The sequence below is a fragment of the Streptopelia decaocto genome, assembly GCF_964273445.1.
Source record: "Streptopelia decaocto genome assembly, chromosome: 6".
NCBI lineage: Eukaryota > Metazoa > Chordata > Aves > Columbiformes > Columbidae > Streptopelia > Streptopelia decaocto.
This window is the reverse complement of record NC_138660.1, coordinates 55,167,699-55,194,314: the sequence shown is the minus strand read 5'-3', so window position 1 is coordinate 55,194,314 and position 26,616 is coordinate 55,167,699. Positions and strand designations below refer to the sequence as shown.

The window sequence follows — 26,616 nt, the reverse complement described above, 5'->3', positions numbered from 1 at the left end:
CTGATGATGGGAGAAGGACGGAGCATCTAGAATTCAACCTGGTGTCAGTCATCCTGAAGTTACATACAGTCCTTAGAGAAAAAGTTCATCACTAGTGCTCTAAAAGAACATTTATCTTTTATTTAAAGGAAAGTGCAGTTCTAAAATTTCCCACTACAATTCTTGCTTATATTAGGAGTTCATGAAGTCGCAATAAAAGGCTACAGCTCTTATAGATAAAGGTATCAGCACCAACTTGCAAAGAAATAAAAACAAGTTACAATAATGAGTATTTAAGTTACTTTTACGAATACCACGACAGACAACAAAAATTACTATCAAGTTGATAATATAAACAAGAAAATTTTCTCAGTATATTTTCTCTTTCTGTAAAGACAGATATGGTCTCTCTTGGGAGAATCATTCTTCTATGAATATTTAACATCAAATGCAAGACTTTTTGTCTTAGCAAGTACACATTATCATTCCTGAAAAAAAGAATAGGTAACAGTTGACAGTGGAGATAGCATATTGTTAAGTTTATGTTTTCAGACATATAAATGTAGCTACTAATAGTCCTGTAAAAGTCATTAGGCATCATTAGGTAATTTAAGTAACATACTAATTAAGTAATCTTAAAATAGCCTGGCTCTTGTTCCTGTTGTTTTCTCTGAAAAAGCAGGTATAAACATGGGCCACATTCGCAAGCTGATGGCTACCGATTCACAGGTTGATGCAGTAACACTGCTGAAACTATAATTACTTGTTACTGAAACCATCAGTTCTGTCCCATTCCTCTCCTTCAAGTATTTCAAACCTCCTCCACCTCCCTTCTTCACTTTTCAAGGCTCTAACAGTCCTCCTTGTAACTCTTCAATTCCCTTCACAACTCCCTTCTCTACATTATGCCCATTTCTCTAATCACTTTTCAATTTCTCTCTTGCCTATTCCATTCTTGTCTTTCCTACTTCAGGCCCCTACTCCTTTGGGGTGGGTACAGAAGATGGAACTGCAATAGAAATTACCAAAACATCCCCAAAAACCATTAAAAAAACCCAGACATGTAACACCTGGAGTCAAGAAGAAAAACTGTACCCAAGGGCCAAGAATCATGCCCAAGTTTGGTCCAAAGCTTAAAAGAGAGATGCCAGGTACCATCTATAGTCAGCACCACAGGTGCAAGGTGCCTGATGCACTCTGCTGAGATACTTTCCACATGGTTATGAATGGAAAGGATGGAGGGCAGCATAACTATCTGTACAGCATTACCAACAACCATTAAAGGGCTTTTAGATTTCACAGATTTTAGCATGAGGTGCAGAAAGATTCCCAAACCAATCAGAAAAATCTGTAAAGAATCTGTATATTCAGGCGACTTTCCCTAACAGTCTCCTAGATGCACAAATTTTGATTTAATTTAGTGTTTCAGAACTTTGCTCTGCCTCAATTTTCTATCATCTTCACCAACAGAATTAATTCAATGCCTGTAATGCTTATGGGCGACCTTCTTCAAAAAAGAGACTTTCAGGAGAAGATAAATTCCTGCAGGAAAACTGATTAAGTACAAGTCTATTCTCAACATGCACCAACATGTTGACAGTGACACGATAGAGCTTCCCGGTAGCTCAGTTTTCTGGTACATTAAAAGAGAAGAAAATTTACAGTTTCTATCGAGTGTGAAGAGCTACTCAGAGGATAAAAGATCACATTCAGTTTTTATTTAAAGTGAAAATATTATACAAAGTGCGTTGAGAAGGAAGACTGAATCTGCAAAGATGGCATTAAAAAGTGATGAGCCCTCCGAGCCAGCACACCTGCACTGCTCCTCTTGGGCATTTTGTTTAAAAACTCTTTTCATTCATGTGCTTCTGCAGTCAGGCTTAATCACTTTCTTACACCCTTTTCTTCAGGCCCTTTTTTATAACTAATCTCAGCTTCTCCAAACTATTTGCTGCCTTCTGCATTATGTGACAGAAAGTGAAACTTCTATCTCATACAGCGAATCACTAGTCTTTACCTTGCAGGTTAAAAACCCCAATATAATAAAAATTATGCTACTGTGTGGCTCCTTTTGTTATAAGGCAGCATCAGTAATAATGCCTTGGACTGTTTATTCCAATGCTTTTTCATTATCTAGAATTCATATCCTTAAAAAAAATAAATAGGTTAAGCTAAAAACCTATTAAGCTAATAGCTAAAGTATATTATCTTAGAAGCACATTTTATTTATATTGCCTATGAAAAATATTATTCCTCCCAACTGCTGTGAAGATAGGTTCTCAGGGTTTAGATAAGAAATTCCTGAGCCTCATTTAATACCACTATAAAGGATAAACCCAAATGGTCTTTTGTTGTTGTTGTTGATTTCAGTTAATTTTTCCAGACTGTATTAACACTAACATTACCATAACAGAAATTTAAAAAAAAAGGTTTGTTAATTTGTTCTAACTGTGTTTTACAGCAGGCATGCAGTCCAACACTACTGGAGCACTTCTGAAGGCATCACCTATAACATCCCAGAGTTAAAAGGCTTAAGAAGAGGGACATATGGCAGGATATGGAATGTGCACATTAACAAAGGAACCAAGTACCCGGGGTGTTCTATTTTCCAATGTCTATTCACGTGCACTTTCCCCTGACAGCTGCTCTGCAGCTCAGCCCAGTTTCCCTGGAAGCAGCTGCAGGAGTCACAGGAGAAAGCAACAGGAGCGCTTTTCTGCAGAGCAGCATCCTGCACGGTGGTACCACACTCAACTGAGGGCACAAAGCTCTGGTTCGTGCTCCCACAGATGTTCAAAAGAGATATTTTCCCCAATAGGGAAACACTCATCCAAAAATGCAGTGGCAAACTCAGATAGCAATAAGCTTCATTCATGTTGAAAATTATGCAGGAGACAGCCCGGAATAGTAAGGCTCATGAAGATTAAGTGCCAAGCCAAAACCAAACCACCAGCCACTTATTTTGGTTTTCCAGTTAATTCCTTCCTGATACAATTAGAGAACCTGTGACAGAGATGACCAAGCTTGCCACATTATGAAGAGGCAAAAAAAAAATCAAGTCATGAAATTGAGAGGATCCTTTTCTCATTACAGCATAATAAATCTGTAACAGATATAGAAACTGCATTCTTTCATAGCATACAAAGGAGGTCTGAATACGTTCCATTTGCACTATGATTAGGGAGAGCACTCTAGCCAACAAAATCCAGATTATGCCTTCTGAACTCAAACCGCCATACCAGCATCAGCAATACTGAGTTCAGAACAAATACACTTCAGTAACCATCTGTCACTGTGGGCTGGTCAATACTGACTAGTCATCTAGATCTGAACGCGTAGTTGTTGAAATGGGCTGCCAGTATCAGAGTTCAACAGTATCAGAACTGTTGTGAAACCAAGTAACATCAGTAACATCCTGGCCTACCATGAAACTGTTGAAATCTTCTGGGGAAAGGTACAATGACAGAATACAATTTATTCCCTAGATCCCAGGAAGGAGACCCCAGTGATGCACGACAGGGAAGGTTTCTGTGGCTCCAGGAAGCTGCAGAGCAGAAACACAGATCAATGGGTCCCTTTATTGTAAAGGTTTGGGAAGTCCCAGCTTTGTCCAGTGCAGGAAAAGTCCTGTCTTCTGAAGTCAGTGCTAGCAGGTCCAGAACTGAAGTCTGTGAAGCCAGAGAACAAGACAGAGCTGGCCCCAGCAGGATCGCTCGATTACTGAGGCTGCCTGGAATATTACCCACTGCTCATGAAACAGCAAGTGGCTGGGGTCCTGCACTATACCACTCCTTCAATCTTAGGCGATGGTGGGGTGGCCCAGAAAGCAAGCTGAGGAATATCTGAGTGTGCTTCAGTTCTGACTATTCGGAGGAAATAAATGAAACAAAGCCTGTCCTTTCCAGATTCAGGAGCTAGTGTCAGGATGCTCTGGCAATTTCTTAAAGAATGAGCATGATGTTATGTGCATCAGAGAAAGAAGCAATTATAAAGAGTTTATTAACACTACCACCTTTTCCTTTTGAAAAGTATCTCCCATTCTCTGAAAACAAGCACAGCGTGTTTATTTACCAGAAGGTCACCCAAAAGTCTCTCTCAAAAAAAGAGAACTTCTCAGCAGCCAGGAGTATGAGGAATCTACAATGCCCATCCAACAATGTGCTGGTCTTAAACTCTAAAAGCTGAAGCCTAGAGAGCAGAAATCCCTGTTATTTAACACAAAACCAGCAAGAAGCTTGTGTCTGCTACTGACAAGCAGGCAGACTGCTAGGAGCTATTCTGATTCTTTATGAAGAACATGAGCATTATTAAATAACAGACGTGTCCATCTGTCCTCTGTAAGTATATAAAGAGAAACGCAAATTAGAATTTCTTCACAGTGTTAGATCATCCGCCTTTCTCTAAGAAAATCTGCTGGGGAAAAAAAAAAAAAAGGAGAGAAAGGAAGAGGTGCCAACTAGACTGAACAAGTGCTGACAGAGCTCATGGAAGTGCAGAAAAATCTCATCTAGCTCTCAAAAAATCCAAAATAAGTAACTGAAGAGCACAGATACCTAAACCCACAGCTTATGCATACTTTGTGGTAGGCTTTGTTTTTTAACAGATATATAGGCTACACTGCATGTACATCTCTCTGGCACATGGTGGTCACTACAGCAAAATAACTTACATCAATGAACAACCACTAATATTTTTGGCACTATATATTCTATTAAGCCACTTTGTAAACTTGCTGTTACACTTCTCTGAAATATGATACAGGAAGATCCTGCCAGCTGAAGTAGGAGTAGCCACACCACCATTACATGGCAAGTTTTAATAATACGGCAAACCTGGCTCTTACATCTCATCTTGCAATTCCATGGACTGTTGAATTTTTAGTCTGAATCACAAGGGATAGGAAAGATCTTAAAGTTATGGTTGTTTGAATATTTATCTGAAATTCACTTTTGTAGATAGCATGTTTTCCTTTTTTTATCAGCTTCACCAAGCTCCTTTCAGTTTTCTATTGAATGTGATAGAGAATAAAAGAGAATACAAAATGGTTTTCCAGAATAACTTTATCAGAGTTATGGGAGACCAGAGAGCCTTTACTTAAATGCCTGTTTTCAGAACACTTACAAATAAAAATACGACATCTATGGAAGTACATAAAATCTAGGCAAGGCAGCAGGGGAGAAATAGAAAACTATTTGACAGCAACATTTAGCTAAAGAGAACACAACTGCTATCTCCGCTGGCAGCAATTCAAGAAAAATATTACCTCAGGAATCTGGAGCAACTCCTGAATGAAGATCATGTCTTCCCTTCAGCAGGGTAAAGAGAACAGTGTTCAAGGGCTCATGGAAAAGAGTGTGTGTGGTAGGACCCATCTTAGCAGCAGCAGCACAGAATGGACGCAGGCTAAAAAAACATTATATGACTACTGAAAATAGTAGAAAGGCGACAGAGCTCTCAGGCAGGGGAACACTGCCAGCCTTATGACACAGGCATCAGCTCCCCGAGTGCACATGTAGTAGGGCCTTTGGATATTTTGGGGGGAGGTGTAGAGATCATGGGACATAAACCCACAAAAAGGCATATTTATTTACATTTTACCTGCCACAGAACAGTCTGCTTTCCATTTCTGATTTGGGATTATACTTCAAGAGACTGGAATTCAACAGTTCACCTTCATCAGGGCAGTGCATCTAATTCTGGTATCAAAGTTTGGAAAGTGACCTGTTTACTGAAAAAGCCTAATACTGAATGATCATCTGTAGCCAAAGCAAACTCATGTTTGTTTCTGTGCATTAAGCTCCAATTTTTGTCTTTGTGGTTTGATTTTTGAAAGAATCAGAGACTGATCATTTTGTCCTACAAATAAATGGAAATTTTAAAAGCCAATAATCAGGATTGTGATAGCCAGGAAAAAAAACATGGACAACACGATGAACTATATAGCTCATATGATTGACCATGGCAATTAATACCATTCCTTTCTGAAAGGACGTCCACAACTGAGTATCAAAGCCAGGCTGTAGAAGCTGTCTCAATGGTGTGATCATGCTGCTAAACAATGCTGCTTTTTCTGTTACATTTTTTCCAAGCAAATAAAAGAATAGCAGGAACATAATTTACCTGACTTTTTAAAAAACAACAAAAAAATATTGTTAAGTTAGGTGAAACATTTTGAGACTTAAACACATGCAGATGCACCATTACATACAGTTTCAGATAGAGCCAGAATGTCTATTTACCTGGCACTGTGGGGGTACGCAGAATTTGACTTAAATGTGAATTCATATTCTTTGTGGGCCTTAAACTAAGCTCAGATCTAAAAATGCCCAGCTTTGCAGGGAACAGATTCAGATGTATATTTCACTATTTCAGAAGTGGTTTAATAGCTATAGAGTAAAATGTACCATACCCTCCTCCACCAAAACCAAACAAACAAAACACCCCACACTTTTATGCTGCTATTAATAACTTGATTGCAGATAAGTGAAAGGGCATCTCCACAGACTAATGAAAAGGATGGAATTATTTAGTGCATTTGTTTACAGACAAAGAGTGCCTTCTGATTCCAGGGAAATGAAACACAAAATTATGTGTTTTGAAGGTATCCAGTCCCTGCTGGAAAGACACTATGAAAGACAAGGTTGTATCACACCTTTTTTGTCGTCAATGATTCTACCAAAATGGCTTAAGTCTTTAAAATTTCACACTAGACTGGTATCAGACTGTGCTGCCTTGGAAAACTACTGATTTAAATAATTCTTTTGAAACTTATACATATTCAACTCCAACAGCTTATCAGTCTAAACCTTATCTTAATTATATAACAGGCATCTCCAAATGATGGCACAGGTTTGACTAATGATGCCTACCCAAATGGTTTAAATAAGAGGTTTTCAACATACCCTGAGGATGACAGGTTCCACCTCCTGTACACACTGAGAAATGGAGGTGTCTACTGATGTTGATATTGATAACTTATTATAAGATGGAGATGAATAAGCAACTTTGGAAAATATGGTTATACAATATGACTGAGAATTAGAGAGATTAAGGAAAAACACACCAGAAACCAGGATTTCCAGAAGTAGGATATGATCACGTCGGAGACAATTAGACTTTACTCTGATGAACTCTTTATTTTGGCATAGCCTGGCACCGCTAGCTAAAGCAGCATTCCTAACCCACTCCTGAGTCTGGCCACCCTTTTCCAGCCTTGCATCATCCTCTCCCTACTGCTGACTTAGCCATTTGTACAGCCATATGGTAAACCAGAGTGGGGAATTAAGAAATAACACAATTCTGGCAAAATTCTGTTTCAGTCAGACCAGTTCCCCAATATGGTTCACCGTGCAGTGGCATAAGAGCTACAGAAGCACAAGGAAGACGGCAGGTGGCCATGAAGGGAGGAAACTGCTTCTTTTCTGGTCAAAACAAGGAAAAACAAGGCAAGTAAATGTATTAGCATCCAGCCAAGTGAAGACCATTCATTTTGGTAAAAGCAATTTCAAGAGAAGAATACAAGAATAGCAAATGGTGAAAAGGTGGAGGAAAATGTAAAGAGAAATTCAAAACCGAGGTTTTAGATTGTGTATTTACTGAATTTGGGGCAGAACACAACTGGATAAAATAGGTTGATAGCTACAGTAGTTGATGGATGAAAGCTCATCTTTTGTGTATACCTAAAACTGTTGCATCATTTGTCTACTTATCTGCTACTGACCATCTTTAAAATCGCCTTCATTATTTAGGTCTCTTTCACCACAGAATACACAAGGACTTGCACAGAATACAACAAACAATGACAATGAAGAATAGTTGGGAAGAAACAAGTGGCATGTGATTTGTTTTGTGGTGTCTGAATCACTAATTTGAATTTTGTTTCAGGAGGTGCCAGGGGAAACATTAAGACTATAGTGTTAACACACACCATTCTGGAAAGGTCAAGTTTCCCAAAACATTATTAAGACTCAGTGATAAAACATAGTCAAAGACTTAATGTGAAAGAGGTGATGGAATTTGACAGAAAACTGCCCTAAAAGGCTCACTGCACTATTTCATCTGAAAGTGGTACAGTATCCGATGTATCAAAGAAAATGGTATGGTGGTTATCAACACACACATCAGAAGCTTCACTGGAGCTCTACTTAACTATAAAAAGGCTTGAACAGAACACAAACTCAAGTGCCAAGTCTGACCTAAACCCTTCATTTTGCTTGTGCTTTACAGAGGTCTTCTGGAGTACAAGGTGCTTTAATATGATCCATATTGAGCAGCAAGACTCATCTTACTGTGTCTGTACTGGTAAAAGGCTTACATAGAACCTGGTATTTGCTGCACTTTCTCACTTCCAATTTATATACTCAGTAGGCGTACAAAAAAAATAATCTCCTTTTATCCAAGGATCTCAAAGAGTTTTACCGAGAAACAATATTTCTGATTTATAAAGGAGCAGAATGAGATGCACAAAACTGAGTAATTTGCCTGTCATTACACAGTGAGTCAGTGGCAGCAGCCCACACTGGTCATACATCTCTTGCTGTTCTTATCAGGTACTGGCATTAGATTAAGGTCTTTTATAATCATTACATGCCATATGTATTAACAACATGAATCTCACTATTTCAAATTTATGCTTGTTCTTTCTTTTGCTATGAACACTAAAGCTTATACAATGCACTTTATTTGAAAGACAACACACTAGTGGCTTGCTTTTTTTTTTTTTTTTTTTTTTTTTTTTTCAGGCTAGTACTTCATTGCCTGAAAAACACCAGAAACGCTTTTGGGTTTACCATGAACTTTAAAAATAGTTACATCTTGTACAGAATAAAAGTTATAACCTTCAACACCTACATGTTAAAACTAAACAAACCCAGGAAACTGATTTATAACAGTTCCTATGTGGCTACACCAAGGAAGGTTCAATGTACACATGACCTATGTCTTATACTTCTCCCTGTTATTCATCACTGTTAGAATTACTGGGTTCTGGATCTTTAATCTGACCCAACACAGCACTTGGGGTCTTATCTGCAGTGCTGTGCCAGTCCTTTCGATGCAGAATTTTTCACCCCATGGTATGAAAAGTGACTACTGCACAAGGGGCGGGGAAAGAATGATGATGACAGTACAAATGAACAAGGAACAATAATACATAAACAAAAGATAAATTGTTACAAGAAAGGTTAATTTATGCAATCCAAAGAAAAAATTTATTCTAGTTAACAAGCAATCCTTAAACCCCATAAAAGTCTATATGATCCCTTTAGTATATCATCTTTGGCACACAATCACACAAAGCAGCTCAGGAAAGACTGGATTTTATCTCCATCAATGACTCTGGCAGACCTTTCAGAAAGACAGACTTTCCTGCTATAATTGGCGCTGATACACTCTTCTACAATTAGTCTCTCTGGCAGAAACTTTCACTTAAGTTTCTATTGTTCAATTTTACCACTTGCCAGAATATTGCTGGAATCTAGACTTTTAATGCACAGTCATTTTTTCTTATCCTGCAGATGTCCAAGTCCAAATAGATAAACACATAATGAAAATAACAATTGACAGTTTTGCCAATAAAAGACAAAGCATGATATTCTGATATATGAAAGTAAAAGAGAGAGTAAAGATATTCTGCTATGAAGAATTTCATTCCAGTGCATTTAATATAATTGGTATAAGACTTTCAACTCAGGCTGTAGGGAGTGGAGTAGGCAAGGCCAAGTTGATTATGTAGCTGCTTGACAATAAACCTCCTCCTACCTCAAAATACCATGTCACTGTACAGGGATGGACTCCCAAGTCCTGTATGAATGCCCAGCTGTGGGTAAAGCAGAAAAGAAACAGCAGAAGGAAAAGATAAAGCAGGATCTCCTCCTTCCCTTCAAACTTCTGTCATTATCAGCTGTTTCTAACAGTTATTTGAATGCAACATCCTAGATCTTAACCTGCGCCTACAATTGCTTCTGCTGTGCCATGCTAGTCAAAAAACCATCAGCCGACATCAGCAATGACAACCCGGATCTATCACACCCTGGCTACACCAGGACATTACAAGTACTGAGATGGCGGCACTGGAACTAGGAGGGCAAAGGCAATGAAAATGGATGAAACAATCAGCCTCCAGGAACCACGCCAGGCTCCCTACAGGTTTGCGGAGCTGCATCACCTATACATATGCTCTTAAGTTTCTCTTCTCAACATTAAGGGCCAAAACCTTTGTAAGTGAAAATCTAATATAATAATATTACTGTTCAGAAAGGTTCTGATGTATGAACACAACCCTTAACACATCAGCGAACATATACGCTCCTCTGAAAAGGCAAAGTATTAATAACATTTAGAATAACTTCATTAAAAAACACATTTAGGAATCTGCATAGACATAGAGAACTTTGCTTCAAAGGGGTTTACAGTGCTCAAGGGATGTATTACTGCTATACTAAATGAGAAGAGGGGACACAGGCTTAACTACGCGTGGTTGCGTTAATATCTTCTGGAAAATGATTACACCAGGCATCATTCTAGGTCTTGAAACAGTAATTGCTACAGAAGAAAAATATTTATACACAGTAGCAAATGTTTAATTGGGGGAAGGTGAAGCATTAAGATCCCTACATATTTTTAGCTGCACCTATCTACTAGACAGCTTAGTTTTAGGTTACAACTTGTAAGATGCCTTTCAGATGGCAAATTAACTCCTCAAAACTATTTACCTGATTTAGAAACCTAAGTTTTCTTTCTAAAACAAACACAGAGACTGACACTGAAATAATACTTTAAATTTATTTTCCAGAACTGCTGTAAGTGCTTAGGAACCCAAGTCATGTAAAATTTCTGAATTATCACATGAAATATATTCACTTCTTACCTGTTCTATACACACTGATATTCTGTGTTCCCACGTATTTTGATACTTAAGATGTTTAAACACATAAAAGACTCCAAAAGAAAGAAAAAAATAGAGGATGCCTCCCCCAAAAGCTCAAGGCAAATCAGTTCAGATGTTTGGGTTTCAATCCAGTTTACTAAAACTCTAAACCATCTTTTTCTTTCTCTCTTCTTTCTCTAACATAATGCAAAACAGCAATCCTAAAGGAAAGGCAACTCAGCATTTAACTATAATGCACAATAATTTATGAGAAATCCTGTTGGTATACACAACTTATTTCGACATATAGACCACCAAAAGCCTTTCAAATATCCGTAAGGTTTAAAACACATATGGTCAGCTCAGCTTGACACACTGTGGGCCCTGAAAATGTGTTTGAGACAGCCAGACCAGTGACTGGACTAGATGTATTAAAGACTATAAAGAACATTATTTACTCCTCACAATTACTAAAATTACATCAATTGCTCAGAAACAAATAGGTTTTTTCCCCTTCCTATTTTTTCTGAACATTAAAAAAAAAAAAGCATAACAGACTGATAATCTTATTATAAATGCTGTAAATCTGAACTAGGACACAAACATTAAGGGAGAGCTGCAATTAGTTTTACTGCCACACTATACCATCTGACAGTCAAATCCAGATGTTTCCGTTGATCAGCCTTTTATCTACCCTAATAGGGCACTGAGTAACAGCATTCTTTTTCACAGAAATGGGGATAAAACTAGAATTTCTCTTACGACCTCAGGTGATTTCAGCACAGTTCTCCTGAAGAGGCCATTATTTCAGTTTGTTGCCATAAACTTAGTAAACCAGGATATCCACCTATAACATAGATTACTGTTAGAACTAAGTTTCTAATACATATATTAAAATCATAAACATGTTTTATGAATTGGAATCAAATTTATGTAATCCCATTTTAAAAAAGTAAGACATTTCAAAACTCTAGTTTCCAGGTGTATTCTCATACAAAAAGGAAGTCTCAAACAACTGCACACCAGAAACATTCTAAACTTTTAAAAGATTTATATACTTCTTATAAAATAGTTTCCTACATACATTTTACAACACACTTATGTTCTACAAACACTAATGAATTTGACCTTATTTTACCTTGACAAGTTTACAAAAAAAAAAAAAAAAAAAAAGAGTAAAAATTCTGCATTGAAACTTTTCTTCCAACATATCCACAATCACCCCCAGCTGGTGCTGTGCATGAAATTTAGGACACTCTATCCCCAGTTCTTGTTATCTAAGCCAGTAATAAGCATCATTAGCCAAGGCAATTCAGGTGCAGCAACTGTCAGGTGCTCCTGCTCTGACAGTGGACCTCTTTGGTGGGTTAGCCCAGCTGTTATGTACATTACTAGCAGTGTTCCCCCATTACTCTCCTACTTACAAATTAATGATTCCTAAAACCAAATAAATGGTTTTATGCTTTCAATACTTGATTTGGCATTATTCAATTGTACTGATTCTTTTAGTACTCAAATCTATGAGTTTTTTTATTATTTTCCCTACAGAATAATCCAGACCTCTGAAATACCAAAAAAAATGTTCCGAACTCTGCATTATCTACAGTTTTTAATAAGAAGAGACATAATTCTTTCACCAATGTTATTAATGAATGCAATGAGACACGATTAATTTCAAGACTAATTTTTGAAAAGCATGACTAATAATCTTTCTCCATCCTATTAGTTGCTCTTACAGTATAACTGTTTGCAGTCTTCTCTTTGGTCAGCTTCTGATCCAAAGTATGCTTTCTCTACTAATCCCAGTGATTTTCACAACCCCTCATAGGCACTGTATCAGTCATTTACTGAAATTTGAATAAGATCTCCTTCATTCCCAGTAACACAAGTGCAAATTTACGGAGCGGGACCACAAACCACATTGTGTCATTTGTATCTTCAGCACATAACAATAACATTTATTCTTAAAAATGTAGTTGGAAAACTATTTCCTGAAAACATACATTTCTTTTATAAGTTTGGACAATATCTATACTCTATCAAGCAGGCATAATCCCCTGCAAAAACACAGGAATTGCACAAAGTGGCATAAACCAATTATGCAGAGGAGGATCTTAGAAGATAAGTGGGAAGGAAAGAGTATTTTTAGTAGGTCATAAGATACAAACATAAACCAACTATGTCATGCTGTTGTAGAGAGGGAATTCCACTTATGAGGATGTTTAGTCAGGCGCACAGTCCGCAGGACAGATGAAGGCCCTTCTCTCATGCTGCTCAGTATTGCAAAAGCTCAAATGGATTCATTTTTAAGCTTCCAGAAAAGACCCAGATCAATTAAGAACAGTCAAGAGACCGTTCCAGTTCCAAGCAGAACCAAAATCAAATACCTGAAAATGCACAACAATGATAAAACAGAAATAATTCAGATTGCTCCACCCGAAACTGCAAAAATTGTATGTATTATAGTTTTCAAGCACTTGAAACACAATTTTTTCTCCATATATAGCTGATGGAGTATTCATTAAGAAGCCTAAATGTAATAGCAAGTAGATATTAGATTTTTTTTTTTAATGATATGGAAGAGAGCAACACCCACAGACAGAAGCAGGCAGAAGAAAACACTTATAGAAATGGAATGACAAGTACAAAATACAGTAAATAGGACTGGCAGAGAAGAATTTGCTCCAAATTTAGGACCATATTTTTTTTTTCTCTGAGGTAAATTTCTAGCCACTTGTTCTACAAACCAGGTATAAGGAACCTCAACCAGTTTGAAACAGTCATAGGGTGGAGCTACAAAACACAGTGTGCAGGATCAAGCAATGAAGTCTTTGTTCCTCTGTACCAATAATATATTTTAATACCTCCATGCTTCAGGTTTTCTGACAACTACTTGCAAGAGCTGGGAAGACTGTTTCTTTCCCTGTCTTCCCCACCTCTTTTACTTACTTCTTTCCTCTTCTGTTTCTCCTTCCTGCATCCAAAACAAACTACAGATGTTTTTCTCCTTTCCACTGATACATTTGGGATTGGCTACATAAAAGCAGCTGTGCAAGAGGGGATGGATAATACCCACAATGGTTTCAAGAAAAACATGAGGCATGTGGTTTGTCTTGCTCACTGTCATAAGCTAGGTTTCATAAAGAAGCAGAAGACCCACAAACCTAAAAATACATAGGAATGCTTGCTTTCAGACAAATCTAAAAAGCCTTTTTTGCCCCTTTACAGAACCCATTTTCTCTTACAAAACCATCATTTTTCGATGTCCATTATTATTTCTTCCACTCTGGCTTATGTAGCAGTCAAATACTAATCATATACGAGAACACAGGAAGGACTAGAGTGTGTTTCAAGAAGAAATCCGTGTTGAATAAACTTCAGACGTTAGGCTCACAAATTATGTCAGCAGCGTTCCATTATCTTGTTCTGTAAATGCTGAACAGCCAGGGAAATTAAAATAAGCTTCAGGTTGCAGTGACAAAAGTAAGATAGGTTTTGGTGTACCTATCAGTCAGTTGAAATGCAGACAATAGCATAGCAACTTTCCGGATGCCTGAATGACACTAAGTGTCTCTACAACTACCTGAAAGGAGGTTGCAGCATGGAGGCTGTTGGTCTCTCTTCCCAAGTAGCAAGTGATAGGACAAGGGGAAATGGCCTCAAGCTGCATCAGAGAGGGTTCAGATCAGATATTAGGAAATTTTTTTTTCATGGAAAGGGTTGTCAGGCATGGGAACAGGCTGCCCAGGGAAGTGGTGGAGTCACCATCCCTGGAGGGGTTTAAAAGACATATGAGGCTCTTAGAGCTAGAGTTATGTTATGGTTGGACTCAATGATCCTGAGGATCTTTTCCAACCTAAATGATTATATGATTCTAAGTGAAAGCAGCTGACTCAAATGCAATCTGAATTAGACAGAAGTGGGAAAAGGAAATGGGGAAGAACTTTGAGGAACCAACAGAAGGTCTGACTTCACTTCCTCTATTTTTTTTTTATATTATTTTTTTAAAGATAACACCATGACAGTACTCAAATCCTAAATCCATGTAATTCTAAGTGACAACACTAAGCACTAATGGAACTGCAGTTATGACATTGTGTTACTAGTCTTGCTCCTCACCATGCTCTATCATGCCTCTCTTCCCCCTCAAAACCATTAAAACCTTCCTCAAGGTGCAGTAGAAGTTTAACCTGCATAGTCTTTCCACTCCAAATGTTAGGAGAGGGAAGGACTAGAGGCAGACACTACTTCCCTCCCTCTCCACTTCACTGAAATGTTTCTCAGTTGCCAAAACAAACACACACCACCAGCACCTCCTCACACGACAAGGTAGATGAGGATGGGACTGCTGATCTGCGCCTCAAGGTAACGGGAGGGGTAGGTGGCAAGTCCCAGCACCAGTGGGTTCACCACATGAAATTCCATGAAGCAGTTCCTAACACCACCTCATCCTCCTCAAACAGAACCAGACCTGCTGGTGAGCAGGAATTAGGAGATTAGGAGGGTGGAGGAAGGCTAAAGCCCCTGCTGGTAACTTGGCTTTGTTTTTCAAACTATCGGCAATAGCAAAAAATAAAACATTAATGATGAAAAATCCATTAATCAATGAGTACCCTCCTGACGACCAAAACAAAACTCAGTTTCTTTCTGGATGAGCTTTCCACCTGAGACGATAATACTGAACTACCTGACAGAATCTGTGCGCAAGAGCTGCCCAAAAGGCACAGCACTCAAGAGGCCCATTTACAGGGCATTGAGCACTCCTAAACACAGTGCTGTATTACATGTCATATCATCTCGTTATCCATTTCGGGCTATTTCAAAAGAAAAGAAGCATCAATTTACTAAAGCTTCCAGGGTGATGAAAAAACTTCCTTTGAGACCATCTCACTTTCTAAAAATCACTCAAAAACTTCAGGATCAAAAGGACTGCTATAGCTGACATAGCCTTAGGTGTAATGCAAATACTAAAGGCTGGAAGTACTTCCAAGAGAACCCTGTTCTGTCGCAGGTTAGTTAATTCTGTGGTTGTTATACTCAGGAAATTGAGCATTTCAGAGGAGAGGATATGCTTGACATCGTATGAATTGAACAGACAAAAATTAATCTAACTGTATTCTTTAAAGCTATTTAAAGATTTTTTTTTTTTTTTAACTATTTTAATTGCAATACAGGAATAGGAGACTATGCTTAACATTTGGTTGACCTTTGAGGACAAATCCACCAGCAAATATTTCACTGACAATGTCTGAACAGAGCTGAATACGCAAATTAAAATAAATAGAGCTTCATGGAAAAGATAAAAATTACACTGTTTTGGAACGCCAAATGTAAATACATCATTTTCAAATGAAACTGTCAAACATCTTGTTGTAGAGGCAAAAACCAAATCACTATGCAAAAAGATAATACAAGAAAAGTCAATTGTATGTTACTAATAATAAATGGTCTTGTGGCTTTTGAAGTCACAAAAACTCTTGGCTGAATTGAAGCATTGATTTCTGTAGTTATTTATGTGCAGTTCCTATTAGAATTCTATTGAATTCCTTGAATGGTGAATGGAAGTGCTTTTGAAAACACACACAAAAACTGTTAAACAAGGGACAAAATAAATGGAAAGCGTAGTGTTGCCAAAAAAAGTTTCAAAAAGTCAACAGAACATTTCAACATTTTTTTGAAGTGCAAGCATGTACAACGCTGTTTGGCAGGAACTATTAAGTCCAATACAAAAACAATATACAAAATACATTTCCCTACCCCTCTTGAAGAGGAAGCATGAACACTGGTATTTGCTTGTCAAATATCATTTAAAATATCTTGGGATACTCTTCAAGTATGTTCTATCATAAAACATGGATTTATTGTTTTAGAATTTCACAATGTTATCACTCCATCCTTTTGTCCACTGTATAGCAATACGAAGATACTTTATTTAGCATGTTTATAGATATATCTGAGTATACAATATATGTTAATTATATTATGGACGCTAAACACACAAACTTCTGAAAAGCTAATTCCCTACTCATTTTAGGCCACGAGTTAACAGTTATTAGGAAGATAGATAGATAGATAGATAGATAGATAGATAGATAGATAGATAGATAATAAAACATTCTCTGCAAATGCTGGAAGTGCATTGAAGGCTTGAGATCTGGTGTCTAATGCCCTCATTCATTCATTTTTATGCCATCCTTAATACAGTGAAGCATTTACAAGGTAACTGGACGGAGATGAGTCTGTTGTCTAAGAAGGAACCCCACCTCAACTTCAGAAATGTTAGGCCTTTAAAGCACAATTTGCTTTCTATTAATTGTACATAACAAATTGAGCTTCAGGCACAATTCCATACTTCAGAAGCTACAACAAAAGTAACACTAATTTGTCAACTGTTTTTTTAATTTTTATGTAGGCACAAATTTTATTATAAACGCAATAAATGGCCACTAGGAAGGGCATCTCTTCCTTTTTAGAGTTTTGCTTTGAAATCTGACAACGTATTATGGTTTAACATTAAATGTTATGAAAATATATTTACACATTGCCAAAAGGTTTCACTGTGGCTTTTTCTGAGTACTAATTATAGTCATTGAAATCTGAAAAGCAGATTTTTAGAATGTGCCTTTCCACTTACAGCAGAGAAATAATAGCGTTAACAAGTTTACCTTCAGAACTTCTGTATCAGTTTATCTTTATTTTCACTGAAGACCACATCTGTCTTCTCATAGACCTAAGAGTGGAAAGTAATGAACACTTCTGAAAAAAAAAAAATCTCATCATAGAGTGTGCTTCTCTTTAATGACTTAAGCAGTCAGTAACTTATCTTGAAGCAGCTTAAAATTATTATAATAGCACTACTTGGTAAATGTAAGGATTCATTTTTCCTATTTTTCCCATTTACTCGTGGCACAATAATTCTGCTGAACTCCAACAACTATTTCTATTTTGGGGAATCCAGTGATAATCTGCAGTTATACATTTTTCTCCCTAGCATGATGACACGATTTGCTATTACATGCTGCCCTCAGATGAGGGATGGATCTCTGGAGATATAACACAACTCAGGTCTATGGCTTATTTTACACAACTGCTAGAGCACGCACAATTGTCACGGCACAGCAGAATGCAAAACATATTCAGAATCAACACGGGAGAATTAAGTGGAAAACGCCTTTTGCAGATACCAGAGTAACTAAAATAATTTCCCAGAACAGTTAGAATTAATCTGTTTGGAAGACACAGGAAAAGAAATTCTGTAGAGGTAGACTGAAATATGCTTACATCAAGATAACTTAGAAATAGAAACCCGAGATTTTACAAAGTACCTTTATTGGCAACATAAGTTCTATACAAAGGTGGCTAAATGTTACCTGAAGTTTCAGATGTTAATCATGTTTCTCTTTCAAGTTCCTCTCTCATATACATTTCATTAGTGTAATTCCTACAAAGCACTTATGTGTTTTCAATGCCAAACAAGTTATTATCTACATCACCCTTATTCAGAGAGGGATGCTTTTTATGAAAATCCTTCTGCAGAAAACATCTAGCACGAAAGAGCAGCATATAGGGCTTTCCTGTAAAAGGACAGAGAACACGTGTAATGGGGGGGAAGGCAGCACCAGGATCATAAAAATGAGGCAATACCTCTCCTGGTAACTACAACTGAGTCTTTTCATTCCCTACTTCAGTCTTATTAAATAGCTTACAGCTATCTAGAGAATTTCTAATCTTTCATTTAATTAATCTCAAGAATGAAGTTCTCCTGTAGGAATTTCCTCTTAGAGGACTTTTTGTCAAATGTTAACTTTCAGTCTATTTTCTAGTCTTCTACAGAGAAATTATGTTCCAAGTGTAGCTATATACATCCTCAATAGTTACCCTTGCCTCATTTTCTTATTCTATCTCAGCCTTTTAAGCAGCATGTTTTTGAAAGAGATATTTGAATTGATATGTCTATTATTCAATTCAATAAAACTTACTTAACTATAGCAAAATCTGAAAACAATCCCGTTTCCACAAGTGCAAAGCCAAAACTAGCTTTACAAAAAGAACCCAGGGAGCAACAAATGCATTCTGCCCCTCCCCAGACACACACTCACACTAAGTCACTTCCCCCAGCAGATCTCAGAGCTGTAGAACAAAGGACTCAAACCTATACTAGGAGCTAAGGGAAAAGACAGTATCACCAATGCCTGAAGTCTCTAAAGCAATAGCAAACCTATTAAGTGCACATGTCAAAAAAAAAAAAAAAGGTAAGCAGATCACACCATACAGGAAAGCAAAGCAAAAAAATAGTAAGTTTTCCTGACAAATTTCTCCAAAATTAAATTACTTCCTCAGTCCCAAACATAAAGATCTGAAGGTTTAAAAACTGCAGGCCACTTCCAAATGGAGTGGTTTATGAATTTGACTTATATGGCATATTTTAATTTATCATAAAATGAAAATTGAAGCAAAATATTTATTAGTAAAGGGTTAGAAAAAAAAGTAAAAAAACTCTCACATCATTAATGTTCTGTCCCTCCTTACCTAGCTGCATACATACTGAACTTGAGAAGAGATGCTAGAAGCATGACTAGAAGCAACTGTATTAGCCTTATACTGAAACACCTAAATCAGCAGTATAATTCAAGCTCATAGAAAACAAGGGAGCTGAAAAATATTCAAATGAGGTCAGCAGATTTGCTGATATCGAAAAAACACACACACAAAACAAGAAAACAAATAAACAAACAAAACCCACAACACCCAGCACTACCATATTCACCTTTCCTTTTTAATTGTGGTTTCCAAAACCTTATGTATTTTTAATCACGGTAGGGCAGCTGTTCTTTTCCTCTTTCCTCTCTTCTCCATCCAGACTTAGACTAAGGTGATACATCCTTTCAGTTTTACAGAGACAGTCACATTTCAGTCTTTCAGACACTACATTTGGAAAGGGCCTTCCAAACTGGATTTAAAGAGATCAGCTCTATGGAAAGCAGGTGCATTCCGATGAGCTAACAGGATGCAGGATCTTCTTACACAGTCAACACACAAGCCTAAAACATACTAAGTGCGGAATTACTTGCAGATGAGGATTCCCAAGACTCACCCATGGCCTCATTTGCACTCAAATACTAAAAACAGACTGTGGCATCAATCGTAAAAGCAGCTTCCTTCCCAAAAAAGCCAAGAGGCTCTTCCAAGCAAAGCCTTAATAGCAGTTTGGAGGTTAGAGGCCCCAGTGATTTAAAACTCAAATGCCATGTTCTATAAAATTTTATTTTTAAGAAGTCAAACTAATTGATACGTGTCACTTCTCCTGAAGTACACCTTTTCTAAATAGAGGCACCATATAAACTCAGTAAAACATTTTAAGAACAGTACTGAGGCTATATGCAGTTTAGAAACACAATACAAAGCTGGGACATGCAGAGGACATACACAATCTGTATGGGGAAAATACAACTTACAATGCAGCATATCACTGGTCATCTTCAACGCTATCCACACATCAAAAGACAAAAATATCTCTCGCTACTTTCTCAGATTACAATAAAATCTTGTTGCAATTATCAAGACAAAGTGACGTGTTAATTTTAACTCTCTCCAAAGCCAATTTTTCATGGAAAAACTACAAGTTTTTTCTCCAACACACTTCGAAATTCACTGACAAGATGGGGGGAGGGGTGGGGAGGGGGGTGGAACACAGCACTACAACAAAAAACACCACAGTTTTATTGTGTGATTTTCCTCCTAAATTATTTTGCCTTTTCTTTTAAAGAAAGGCATCAAATCACAATGATAAGATCTAGGAACCATCTTTTCCTGTCCTGAGAGAAATATGTCCCATAAAGAAATTATCTGTTCATCCAGACAAAACTGTGCTAACCTGGGAGTCCAGAGAGCAGTATTAGTGACAATTGTTCTTCCAATGACTGGTATATTTCTATGTGTTCTTACTGAAAAGGTGGTAATTTCTCTGCCTAAGGGACAGAGGAATTTAACAACATTTCTGTTTCTATTAAAGGCTGAACCATGAAGTTTGTTCAGCTTTGCGCATCTATCGCCACGGACAAGAGGGAGCACAAGTTTCTGGTATGTCACACTTGAATCTCTTAAATTAAAAACACAGGTTTTCAGTGCATCAAATCCATTTGCTTGACTCTTTTGCAAATACCACCTTCCACTGTGAAAACACAAGAATCTTGCTTGTTAACCTTCTTACAAGACAAAGTATGTTAGTGCATCTCTCTGAGACAAAGGAGCCACTGCAGGCTCTTACGTTTTACCAGCCACTGCTTTGGTTTACATGAAGAGCTATCTGCTGCATATATAGTTTCAATTTCTGTTTTGAAACCTGACTGATGCTACAAAAACCAAACTGGAAAAATACAATCTAAGAATAATTTTCTCATTTGAGAAAACATCTTTTATGTAACTTCATTTGCACTCAATAGACACAGTTTCAGTGCAGTACTGATACAGTTTATTTCTCACTTCTGTCTTTTGCAACAGACACAAAACATCGTTTGGGTTGTTTGGTCACTTTTTTTTTTTTTCTGGCAGAGAGATGTTGGTACACAAACACAATAAACTGGCCAAAGGACTCAGGAAAAGCTAAAGTACGCTCAACTGTCTTAAAAGTTAATAAAAGTTAATATAAATAAGTGAGGAGTTTGTTCAACCCAAACACAGTTAATGGGCATAAACCAAATCAATTTATGTTTTTAGTCCTAAAACAAACAAAAACCCCCTTACATTTAAATGAAGCTTTTTATTTAGTTTGTGAAAACTAACAAACAAAGTAGCAAAATCACATGCAACTAAAGCCTGCAGACTGGTACATCATCCCCAAACGTGCATCAGTTAGAACAAGGTTTTCAGCATTTAATACCAGATGTTTACCTATTTTCAATATAAAGTCTAAACTCCAGGTTGACAGAACTAAATACATCCACCTTCAATCTAATCTACACCATTCAAATTTTAAAAAATCCGAGTATGAAAACGTTAATCTCTAGCAGCACTACATTTGATTTCCATTTGAAGATCTGGGCTTTGGTCATGCAGAATAATTCAGTCATTATTCTCTCAGCTAGTCACCCTGCAGAAAATAAGGAATGGCCAGGAAGGTGACATAAGAGCACACATGCCACAGAAGTGGATTATCAATTTTTCCCTCTTAAATCTTATGGATGGCCTGAAAACTCTTAAGTGGCAACTGCAACTTCATTCTCCACTCAGGGAAAACATTTCCCAGAGCATTCTTCATTACAGGTCATAAGTACTCATAATTAAAAGACTATTTATTTTTAAATGGATATTAGCCATTTCCCCCTTTCTCATGTAACTGTAGACGTGGCAGTAACTCACAAACCATTCAAATGGAATTGCATTTAGCATCCAACTTATGCCTTACAGCTTGTCCAAGAAGTGTGTCAGGAGAGGCCTAATTGCATCACCCTTCCAAGTCTTTTTTTGAAGGTGCATAAGCTGACAACAGACAAGCTGGTTCAATTCTCACATTTCAAACAAAAATCCCCCTAGTTATGTCTGTCCAATCTACCGGAGCAATTATGCACCCATCAGCTGTAATATTCTGTAACAGGTACTGGGACACGGTGTGTACAATCAGCACAGACTTTAGTACACTGTGACACACATCACCATAAAAAGATCATATTCTTCTAACCTACATCTGGACATTCTAGTATGTCGACAAGTCAATAAAACTTCCGTGAAGACATTAACTACTGTGAACATGAAGTAATTTATTTTGTAAGTGATAAATAGCAACAGTTCTCCAGTAATTCTAAAATCCTCCAAAATAAGAATGGAGATTTTGAACATATACCTGCAGATATGTAATTCTATGGCATTTCAGAGTGAAATCCCAGAAAACTGCAAAATTTTAGAAATTATAGGCTCTCAAAAGCCTACATAAAACTGCTTTTGTACTAATTTGACGGATTACAAGTCCTCAAGGAAAAACAGCCTCTGCTCCCAAACAAGCATATACGAACAGCTGGCCTAGACAGCAAAGACCTGCTGTTGTATTACCAGGCCACTGTTCAGCTCTTTTGGTTTTGTCTCCTGCTCAGGCCATTCTCCTCTCCCCTTTTTCTTCCACCTTCACAGTTCCTTCTTTCGACTACAAACAATTCCATATTATATGCACTCACAAACTATTTTTACAGTTGTTTAGGCTGGAACACAATAAAACCCATAAGAATTTTGTCTGGCCATTCTATGAAAAGTGACAGCACCAGAGAGAAAGTGTGGTATTTAAAAAAAAAAAAAAAAAGGCAGCACAGTCAGCCATCTGCCAAAAGATTCTCTTGTTTGACCATTTTTATAATTGGTGAGAATGGAGGCGAGGTGACACAAATCCAGGATGTGAAGGCACAGGGTTCATGTGATCTTGTACCAAATTTAAACCCAAACCAGGGGGGCAGGGAGGGACAAGACAGAATCATGATCTATCAGAGGACCTAACTAATGGTAGTAGAATACAGACCACAGAAATGTGCTGTTTATCAATTTAAGAGAAATAATCTAACATAGACTTCAACAACCAAAAAGCATGCATATGCCTACTAACTAAGTTTTGATCAGCTGAAAGTTAGAGAATAATTTTTAATCCACCATAATTTTTAGAAGGCACTTAACCAAACTCATTTACCTTGTCCAAAGGTCTAAACTGCCACGAGCAAGTCATTTGGTCTTTGTTTCCCATCTATAGATTAGTTTATGTGACTAAGTGAACCATCCTGAGTATCTTCCCCTTCAGCATATTCAAAGTTGTATCTTCCACTCAGTTCTCCATAATATGCTTGCAAAGTACACAGAGTATATGTGAACATAAATTAATGCACAAAACTTTTATGTATATTCAACAAAATGTTCATAACCCACCAAGGATAACAAGACCCTAGTGATATGGAACCTCCAAATGCTCATCAGGACCTGTCAGTATTGCTGAGTTACAGTATGAAAGCAGTTTAAAAAAAAAAACCCCTCTTTTTCACAAAATAATCAAGTCACAGACTACAGTATTAGGCTGTTACTCTGAGCACCAACTCTGCAGCTCTTTACATATGCAAAAGCCTATATGACATGCCACATAAACACAAATGTTAACAACAAAACACACACTGCAAATGCTCATGATAACCATCGGCCTGATGTCTATAGAATGAATGCTTGAGCTCAGGTTCCTGCAGCAAGTTTTGTGTAGGTGGATCCCACTGCCCTAGCAGCGGTCACTGCAGGATCAGAGCCAAAATGATGTACCCTGTGTATTAACTTACCCTATATTCCAAATATGCTAATGGCAATGACATGTAAATAGTACTACATGAACTCTGTTCATCAATAGAGAGGGTCATCCAATCTACAGAACAATTAGCATTACTGCTAAAACTACAGGATTTTGCTTTTATTCATCTTCCGCAAACATAACAGCTAATAATAAAGTAGTACTGGTCACAGAAAAACAGTATAGGCTTAACTTTCCTGCTGCTACAGTGTAAGTACAACCAACCCTGAAAGTATTTTTAGCAAGGGTGTTCAATCAATACTGCTAAGTACAACCAAAGTTGGGCATTAGCAGGACAACAGAACTATAAAGCACAACAGCAAACAATACATTTCATGGAAAATTTTACTGAACAAGAAACAAACATAAAACTAAACCCTAGGTAGGTGAACCTGATGCCAAGCAAACTTAACTGCAAACATAAGGAAAATGTACCAAAAGGTAAAACACTAATACATTTCTGCTTTTGAGGAAAATGCATTTGCATTTCAACATTTAAGCTAACTTAAAAATGCAAATAAAAACATGAACATAATCTGAAAATAAACAGAAACTGTAATCACAACAATATTATCTCAAAAAAACAATCCAACAGTTGTATTTCTGAGTTTATAAAGCATAAATGTGTCTGGGAAACTTGCAGACGCACACGTATGTATTTGTAAGCTTATCACCCGGAATCATATTTTATCAACATGGTGCAAGCCAGAGTCCTGCCAATATATAAAAACAACTTCTTAGGTCAGCAAAGCAATAAACCCATTGTGAAGAAAATGGCATCCATAAGATTACAATACTGAATAATTTATGTTTAGGAAATGAACTGGAAAACTTTGCTACAATATACATATCTAAGGAGAAAATGGTTTTACCATTTCTGATCTAACTCATTCTTATATTCCTCTAACACGTATCTATGATGTCACGAGCTCACAAATGTCTGCATGTGTGTGAACAGACCAGTGGCTCCCACCACTACAGGGCAGTTATTTGCCAATAACAAGCAGACAAACATACACTCACAACCCCCCTCACCACCACCATTCAAGAGAGCTTAGCTCAGGGCAAGAGAAATGCCCCGTGAATGAAAAAATGTATGTGCATACTGTAGCCTAACAATTATTCTTCAGCTGAGATCCATTAGCACTTCTGTAATACACAAATCACATAAATATTTCCTATCTTACAGTTAAAAATATTATAACAGCTTGGCCAGACTGAAGTCCTGGAAGAGTGTAAGTAGCAACAGAAAGTTCGTACACGTATATATTACATCTGAACAACGTATTATTCTTTGAATAAGCAAGTAGTGGGAACATTTCACCTACACTGGCAGCTACCTAGTTTTAGCAACTAGCTCTTGGAGGTTTTTGAAAGGAAAAAGACGTTCTCCTTCCAGCTGGTGCTGCAACAGCACACACGAGTTAACCCATCACCAGGTACACCGAAAGCCTCTGTCGCATATAGCCACGCGATTATACAAGCCTGCTGGAGGGAGATACTAAAAATGTACCAGAGGAATGCAACGACAGCACTCAAACCCATTTTCCCTGCCCATAACCAGGGCAACGTGCACATGTGCCTAGAAAGCACAGGAACGCAAAGTTTCACATTAAACACACTAAAATAAATTAAAAAATAAATAAATAAATATCCGTTTTGAGCGTTCAGCTGAGTTTACCACCTTTTACAGACCCCAACATGCCCCCGCCGCTCTCCTCGGGCGCTCCCGCGGGCCGACGGTCCCTTGCACCCCCCTTCCCCCCGCCCGAACACCTCGGCCGGAGCGGGGCTGGCTCTCCTCGCTTTTCGGAGGAGGGGGAACAGAAGGGGCACCCCCACACACGTCTCCCACTCCACCAAAAGGGCTCTCGACGGAGCCGCTCTCCGCCAGCGGCGACCTGTGCGCGAAGTTGCGGGGCGAGAGGGAGCGAGCGGGGCTGAGGGGGAGCGGGGCTGGGGGTGCGGCGGAGCCTGGGCCCCCACAGCCGGCGGGAAGGGGCGGGGGGGGGTCACAGCAAAGGAATGCGGCGCACAGCGTCCCTCCGCCGCCCCTCTCCCCCCAGCACAGAGAGCCGCGCGCCCCGGCGGCCGCCTTACCTTCATATAAGAGCCACGTCCTTGCAGATGGAGCGGGGACGGCGGAGGGAAGAGGCGCGGGGGCTCCGCTCGCCGCTGCCGCCCCGCGACCCCCCGCGCGCGCACACGGGCACGCGCCGCAGACGCTCGGGCACCCGCCGGGGCGCGCGCGCGCAGCGCCGCACCGCAGCCCCGCGTGCGGGAGCGGGCGCGCCGCTCGCTGCCTTCAGTTCCCCCGCAGCGACCGCCCGAGGCGCAGCCTCGGCAGCAGCGGCAGCAGCCGCCCCGCGCCCAGCCGCAGCGGCGAGGACCACATCGTACTGCGGCGGCTGGGCCGAGGGACCGGGACGGGGAGAAAGGGGAAGAAGGGACGGGGAAGCTCGGAGTG

At 38.5% G+C, this 26,616-nt stretch overlaps 1 protein-coding gene across 4 annotated transcripts in view; it reads right to left on the bottom strand.

Moving 5' to 3' along the window:
• Positions 1–26,393, bottom strand: part of PTPN4 (protein tyrosine phosphatase non-receptor type 4) — a 116,534-nt gene extending 90,141 nt beyond the window's left edge. Inside the window, exons 1-2 of one of the 4 annotated variants that reach the window (XM_082057198.1) lie at positions 26,250–26,269; positions 17,512–17,576 (exon numbers count right to left, since the gene is read on the bottom strand). The gene's annotated coding sequence lies outside the window, so the exon portion shown is untranslated. Of the gene's footprint in view, positions 1–17,511; positions 17,577–26,249 lie in introns of all 4 variants that reach the window. The other 3 variants (XR_014184499.1, XM_082057201.1, XM_082057197.1) reach the window with 3 other exon arrangements.
• Between the last annotated feature and the right edge of the window lie 223 nt (positions 26,394–26,616).